Source organism: Oncorhynchus masou, unplaced genomic scaffold (genome assembly GCF_036934945.1).
Source record: "Oncorhynchus masou masou isolate Uvic2021 unplaced genomic scaffold, UVic_Omas_1.1 unplaced_scaffold_3339, whole genome shotgun sequence".
NCBI lineage: Eukaryota > Metazoa > Chordata > Actinopteri > Salmoniformes > Salmonidae > Oncorhynchus > Oncorhynchus masou.
In genome coordinates this window covers 27,501-35,173 of record NW_027009752.1, presented here as the reverse complement: position 1 = coordinate 35,173, position 7,673 = coordinate 27,501, and the positions used below count along the sequence as shown (strand labels likewise).

At 47.8% G+C, this 7,673-nt stretch overlaps 1 pseudogene; it reads left to right on the top strand.

Moving 5' to 3' along the window:
• Nucleotides 1–877: 877 nt before the first annotated feature.
• Nucleotides 878–7,673, top strand: part of LOC135534387 (DNA-binding protein RFX7-like) — a 23,317-nt pseudogene continuing 16,521 nt past the window's right edge.

Genomic DNA, 7,673 nt, shown 5'->3' with positions numbered 1-7,673 from the left:
TTAATAATATATATATATATATATATATATATATATATATAATATATATATATATATGTCATGTTGCAGATGCTTTTATCCCAAGGATACTAAATGTTTTGTATGGGTGGCCCCCTGGAATCAAACCCGCAGTCCAGGCATTGTAAGGGCCTTGCTCTACCAACCGAGCCATACAGGACCATGTACCATTGAAGCTGAGCCATTTGCTCGGGCACTGCTGCTGCAGTACAGTCACATCTGACTAAGATCATAACATGGTGTCAGAAGCGCTTCAACCTCATCAAATACAAGACAGGAGAGATCATTTTTTTGTCAAGAGTTTAGAGTACTGAAAAGTAGCTAACTGCTTTCTGGTGTCTCTTCGTTGAGCAGAGCAGAGCCCAAGCGGAGCCGTTGCTATGGTTACTCGCAGACTCAGAGCCGCCATGAGCAGAGCGCATGCAGAGCGAACAAGCTGCATGCAGGGAGCTAGTGACAGACAGAGAGGAGCAGCTCATGGATTTCGGATTCCGGACAGGGCCTTAAATTTGGCAGAAGTAATCAGGCATGGGTAGGGTATGGCCTGAACTTCCCAGGCATGGGTGGGCGGGGCTTAAAATGAATTCTCGTGCAGGGCTCTACAAGCAGGACGCATTCATTCGAGAGAAAAAAACTCTCCACAATTCCTTTGCATCAATATTCAACACTGCACTCTCTGTATTGTGAGCTGATGCTTATGACTGCTCATTACAATGTTTATTTGTACGATGATGAAGCGACACTAGTATAACGATTGATTTGCTATTATATCCAGCTTTCCGTGTTCTGAATTTGTTACGCCATCTTTATCTATCTGTTACCCTCAACTCTCCAACACCGCAACATCACTAGGACTGAGAACCAGAGGGCCTCCACTCCGGGACTATGGTACTTACTACATTACACACACACAAACACACACACGCACGCGCACACACACGCACACAAGCGCACGCACACGCACACACACACACAAGCGCATGCATACGCACACACACACAAACACACACACGCACACAAGCGCACACGCACGCACACACACACAAACACACGCACACACACACGCGCACACACACACACACGCGCACACACACGCACGCACACACACACACACACACACACACATTATTCCCTGAAATAAATCCAAACAAAACGGTCAATGTTTTTGTTCTTTAAGGTCAAACACGTCACAAGAACGTTTTCAGTTTCGAGGGGTTGTTTCACCACTAACCTGTTTGTGTCGGTGTAACTTGAACCCGTTTTCAGTGACCAGAGTGGCATGTCGTCCAGCCGAACACAGCAGATGTACGCTTTCAACTGGATCCGCAATCACCTAGAGGAGCACCCTGAGACATCACTGCCAAAGCAAGAGGTGTACGACGAGTACAAGTGAGTATGGCCTGTACATAGGGTTGCAAAACGTTTCCCAGAAATCCTGGTTAGAAGATTCCAGGATCAATAAGCAAAAAAAATCTTAAATCCTCCACCCAGGATTTCTGGAAAACCTGGGTATTTTTGAGGAAAGGTACTGGAATTTGGTAACCCTACCTGGGTTCTCAGTACAGCTTCTGGGGTGGCAGGGTAGCCTAGTGGTTAGAGCGTTGGACTAGTAACCGGAAGGTTGCAAGTTCAAACCCCCGAGCTGTTAATCCACTGTTCGTAGGCCGTCATTGAAAATAAGAATTTGTTCTTAACTGACTTGCCTAGTTAAAAAAAAAAAAAAAACATCTCCATTGAAAGTGCTTCCTGGTTTGTGTCTGGGACATTGGGCGTTGAGTCTATTAGTAGTGCTTTGTCTGGTTGAAGGAATGGACTGATGAATGTGCCTGGTGCCAAAATCCTCGATAGGAAAAAATCATCCCAAGTTCTTGTTCAAAAAAGTTTTACGTTTATTTGCCATGTTTACATTTATTATATTTGTTTATCTTATATTCACTAGAGTCGAGAATCATTCTAGAATGATTCACTAGAATCATCTAACTTTAGTGTGTTTCTTTCTGTCAATCAAATGTATTTTTATAAAGCCCCTTTCACATCAGCCTAAAACCCTCAGAGAGGGCAAGCAGGGGCAGAGCACAGTGGTTAGGAATAACTCAACATGTACAGATCGTATTGGTTTAATACAAGCCATGTCTATCATGGTGTGAATGTGTTTCAGGAGCTACTGTGACAGTCTTGCCTACCACCCACTGAGTGCTGCAGACTTTGGAAAGATCATGAAGAACGTCTTTCCCAACATGAAGGCTCGCCGCCTGGGCATGAGAGGCAAATCTAAATACTGTTATAGTGGACTGAGGAAGAAAGCTTTTGTTCACATGCCTTCTCTGCCCAACCTGGACTTACAAAAGTCAGGCGACGGGGTAAGTTTACATGATGTAGTTTTTTTTTGTTTTTGTTTTTGCCAGGAAGTGACCATAATCATTTCAGAACAAGTACATGTAGATTTCAGAGTTGGGGTCAGTTCCATTTCATCAGGGTTGGGGTCAGTTCCATTTCATCAGGGTTGGGGTCAGTTCCATTTCATCATGGTTGGGGTCAGTTCCATTTCATCATGGTTGGGGTCAGTTCCATTTCATCAGGTTTGGGGTCAGTTCCATTTCATCATGGTTGGGGTCAGTTCCATTTCATCAGGGTTGGGGTCAGTTCCATTTCATCAGGGTTGGGGTCAGTTCCATTTCATTAGGGTTGGGGTCAGTTCCATTTCGTCAGGGTTGGGGTCAGTTCCATTTCATTAGGGTTGGGGTCAGTTCCATTTCATCAGGTTTGGGGTCAGTTCCATTTCGTCAGGGTTGGGGTCAGTTCCATTTCATCAGAGTTGGGGTCAGTTCCATTTCGTCAGGGTTGGGGTCAGTTCCATTTCATCAGGGTTGGGGTCAGTTCCATTTCATTAGGTTTGGGGTCAGTTCCATTTCATCATGGTTGGGGTCAGTTCCATTTCGTCAGGGTTGGGGTCAGTTCCATTTCATCAGGGTTGGGGTCAGTTCCATTTCGTCAGGGTTGGGGTCAGTTCCATTTCGTCAGGGTTGGGGTCAGTTCCATTTCATCAGAGTTGGGGTCAGTTCCATTTCGTCAGGGTTGGGGTCAGTTCCATTTAATCAGGGTTGGGGTCAGTTCCATTTCATTAGGTTTGGGGTCAGTTCCATTTCATCAGAGTTGGGGTCAGTTCCATTTCGTCAGGGTTGGGGTCAGTTCCATTTCGTCAGGGTTGGGGTCAGTTCCATTTCATTAGGGTTGGGGTCAGTTCCATTTCATCAGGTTTGGGGTCAGTTCCATTTCGTCAGGGTTGGGGTCAGTTCCATTTCATCAGAGTTGGGGTCAGTTCCATTTCGTCAGGGTTGGGGTCAGTTCCATTTCATCAGGGTTGGGGTCAGTTCCATTTCATTAGGTTTGGGGTCAGTTCCATTTCATCATGGTTGGGGTCAGTTCCATTTCATCATGGTTTGGGGTCAGTTCCATTTCGTCAGGGTTGGGGTCAGTTCCATTTCATCATGGTTTGGGGTCAGTTCCATTTCATTAGGTTTGGGGTCAGTTCCATTTCATTAGGTTTGGGGTCAGTTCCATTTCATCAGGGTTGGGGTCAGTTCCATTTCGTCAGGGTTGGGGTCAGTTCCATTTCATCATGGTTTGGGGTCAGTTCCATTTCATTAGGGTTGGGGTCAGTTCCATTTCATCAGAGTTGGGGTCAGTTCCATTTCGTCATGGTTTGGGGTCAGTTCCATTTCGTCAGGGTTGGGGTCAGTTCCATTTCATCATGGTTTGGGGTCAGTTCCATTTCATTAGGTTTGGGGTCAGTTCCATTTCATTAGGTTTGGGGTCAGTTCCATTTCATCAGGTTTGGGGTCAGTTCCATTTCATCAGGTTTGGGGTCAGTTCCATTTCGTCAGGGTTGGGGTCAGTTCCATTTCATCAGGTTTGGGGTCAGTTCCATTTCGTCAGGGTTGGGGTCAGTTCCATTTCATCAGGGTTGGGGTCAGTTCCATTTCGTCAGGTTTGGGGTCAGTTCCATTTCGTCAGGGTTGGGGTCAGTTCCATTTCAATTCAGGAAGTAAACTGATAATCCAATTCCAAATCTCACTGAGAAGCAAGTTTAGGAAAATTTGAATTTGAATTTCAGTATAGATCTGAATTTAAATGGAATTGACCTCATTCCTAGAAAATCCACCCAAACTCCAGACAGGATATCAAGTCTGAATGACCTCTTCCATAAATTCCAGACAGGATATCAAGTCTGAATGACCTCTTCCCTAAACTCCAGACAGGATATCAAGTCTGAATGACCTCTTCCCTAAACTCCAGACAGGATATCAAGTCTGAATGACCTCTTCCCTAAACTCCAGACAGGATATCAAGTCTGAATGACCTCTTCCCTAAACTCCAGACAGGATATCAAGTCTGAATGACCTCTTCCCTAAACTCCAGACAGGGTATCAAGTCTGAATGACCTCTTCCCTAAACTCCAGACAGAGTATCAAGTCTGAATGACCTCTTCCCTAAACTCCAGACAGGGTATCAAGTCTGAATGACCTCTTCCCTAAACTCCAGACAGGATATCAAGTCTGAATGACCTCTTCCCTAAACTCCAGACAGGATATCAAGTCTGAATGACCTCTTCCCTAAACTCCAGACAGGGTATCATATCTGAATGACCTCTTCCCTAAACTCCAGACAGAGTATCAAGTCTGAATGACCTCTTCCCTAAACTCCAGACAGGATATCATATCTGAATGACCTCTTCCCTAAACTCCAGACAGGATATCAAGTCTGAATGACCTCTTCCCTAAACTCCAGACAGGATATCAAGTCTGAATGACCTCTTCCCTAAACTCCAGACAGGATATCAAGTCTGAATGACCTCTTCCCTAAACTCCAGACAGGATATCAAGTCTGAATGACCTCTTCCCTAAACTCCAGACAGGATATCAAGTCTGAATGACCTCTTCCCTAAACTCCAGACAGGATATCAAGTCTGAATGACCTCTTCCCTAAACTCCAGACAGGATATCAAGTCTGAATGACCTCTTCCCTAAACTCCAGACAGGATATCAAGTCTGAATGACCTCTTCCCTAAACTCCAGACCTGATATCATATCTGAACTCTTCCCTAAACTCCAGACAGGATATCATATCTGAACTCTTCCCTAAACTCCAGACAGGATATCATATCTGAACTCTTCCCTAAACTCCAGACAGAATATCGTATCTGAACTCTTCCCCTACTTAATGAACCCTTTTCTCCCCAGTGTGAGTCGGTGGAGCCGTCGTCGGGCCAGTCTCCCAGTGCGGAGGATGAGATGCGCTCAGCGGCCTGTGGCTTGGTGTGTGAGTGGGCTCAGAAGGTCCTCAGCAGACAGTTTGATGCCGTGGAGGACCTGGCTCGCTTCCTGCTCAACAGTCACTACATAGGAACCAAGTCTATGGCTGCCCTCACCGTCATGACTGGGGCTCCCACAGGTAGGCATGGCTAATGGGGATGGTGGTAAGGAAGGTAGAGGTAGGCATGGCTAATGGGGATGGTGGTATGGGAGGTAGAGGTAGGCATGGCTAATGGGGATGGTGGTATGGAAGGTAGAGGTAGGCATGGCTATTGGGGATGGTGGTAAGGAAGGTAGAGGTAGGCATGGCTATTGGGGATGGTGGTAAGGAAGGTAGAGGTAGGCATGGCTAATGGGGATGGTGGTATGGGAGGTAGAGGTAGGCATGGCTAATGGGGATGGTGGTAAGGAAGGTAGAGGTAGGCATGGCTAATGGGGATGGTGGTATGGAAGGTAGAGGTAGGCATGGCTAATGGGGATGGTGGTATGGGAGGTAGAGGTAGGCATGGCTAATGGGGATGGTGGTATGGGAGGTAGAGGTAGGCATGGCTAATGGGGATGGTGGTATGGGAGGTAGAGGTAGGCATGGCTAATGGGGATGGTGGTATGGAAGGTAGAGGTAGGCATGGCTAATGGGGATGGTGGTATGGAAGGTAGAGGTAGGCATGGCTAATGGGGATGGTGGTATGGGGAGGTAGAGGTAGGCATGGCTAATGGGGATGGTGGTATGGGAGGTAGAGGTAGGCATGGCTAATGGGGATGGTGGTAAGGAAGGTAGAGGTAGGCATGGCTAATGGGGATGGTGGTATGGAAGGTAGAGGTAGGCATGGCTAATGGGGATGGTGGTATGGGAGGTAGAGGTAGGCATGGCTAATGGGGATGGTGGTATGGGAGGTAGAGGTAGGCATGGCTAATGGGGATGGTGGTATGGAAGGTAGAGGTAGGCATGGCTAATGGGGATGGTGGTATGGGAGGTAGAGGTAGGCATGGCTAATGGGGATGGTGGTATGGAAGGTAGAGGGTAGGCATGGCTAATGGGGATGGTGGTATGGGAGGTAGAGGTAGGCATGGCTAATGGGGATGGTGGTATGGAAGGTAGAGGTAGGCATGGCTAATGGGGATGGTGGTATGGAAGGTAGAGGTAGGCATGGCTAATGGGGATGGTGGGTTGGAAGGTAGAGGTAGGCATGGCTAATGGGGATGGTGGTAAGGAAGGTAGAGGTAGGCATGGCTAATGGGGATGGTGGTATGGAAGGTAGAGGTAGGCATGGCTAATGGGGATGGTGGTATGGGAGGTAGAGGTAGGCATGGCTAATGGGGATGGTGGTATGGGAGGTAGAGGTAGGCATGGCTAATGGGGATGGTGGTATGGGAGGTAGAGGTAGGCATGGCTAATGGGGATGGTGGTATGGGAGGTAGAGGTAGGCATGGCTAATGGGGATGGTGGTATGGGAGGTAGAGGTAGGCATGGCTAATGGGGATGGTGGTAAGGAAGGTAGAGGTAGGCATGGCTAATGGGGATGGTGGTATGGGAGGTAGAGGTAGGCATGGCTAATGGGGATGGTGGTATGGGAGGTAGAGGTAGGCATGGCTAATGGGGATGGTGGTATGGGAGGTAGAGGTAGGCATGGCTAATGGGGATGGTGGTATGGGAGGTAGAGTAGGCATGGCTAATGGGGATGGTGGTAAGGAAGGTAGAGGTAGGCATGGCTAATGGGGATGGTGGTATGGAAGGTAGAGGTAGGCATGGCTAATGGGGATGGTGGTAAGGAAGGTAGAGGTAGGCATGGCTAATGGGGATGGTGGTATGGGAGGTAGAGGTAGGCATGGCTAATGGGGATGGTGGTATGGGAGGTAGAGGTAGGCATGGCTAATGGGGATGGTGGTAGGAAGGTAGAGGTAGGCATGGCTAATGGGGATGGTGGTATGGAAGGTAGAGGTAGGCATGGCTAATGGGGATGGTGGTATGGGAGGTAGAGGTAGGCATGGCTAATGGGGATGGTAGTATGGAAGGTAGAGGTAGGCATGGCTAATGGGGATGGTGGTAAGGAAGGTACAGGTAATGGCTAATGGGGATGGTGGTATGGGAGGTAGAGGTAGGCATGGCTAATGGGGATGGTGGTATGGAAGGTAGAGGTAGGCATGGCTAATGGGGATGGTGGTAAGGAAGGTAGAGGTAGGCATGGCTAATGGGGATGGTGGTATGGAAGGTAGAGGTAGGCATGGCTAATGGGGATGGTGGTATGGGAGGTAGAGGTAGGCATGGCTAATGGGGATGGTAGTATGGAAGGTAGAGGTAGGCATGGCTAATGGGGATGGTGGTAAGGAAGGTACAGGTAATGG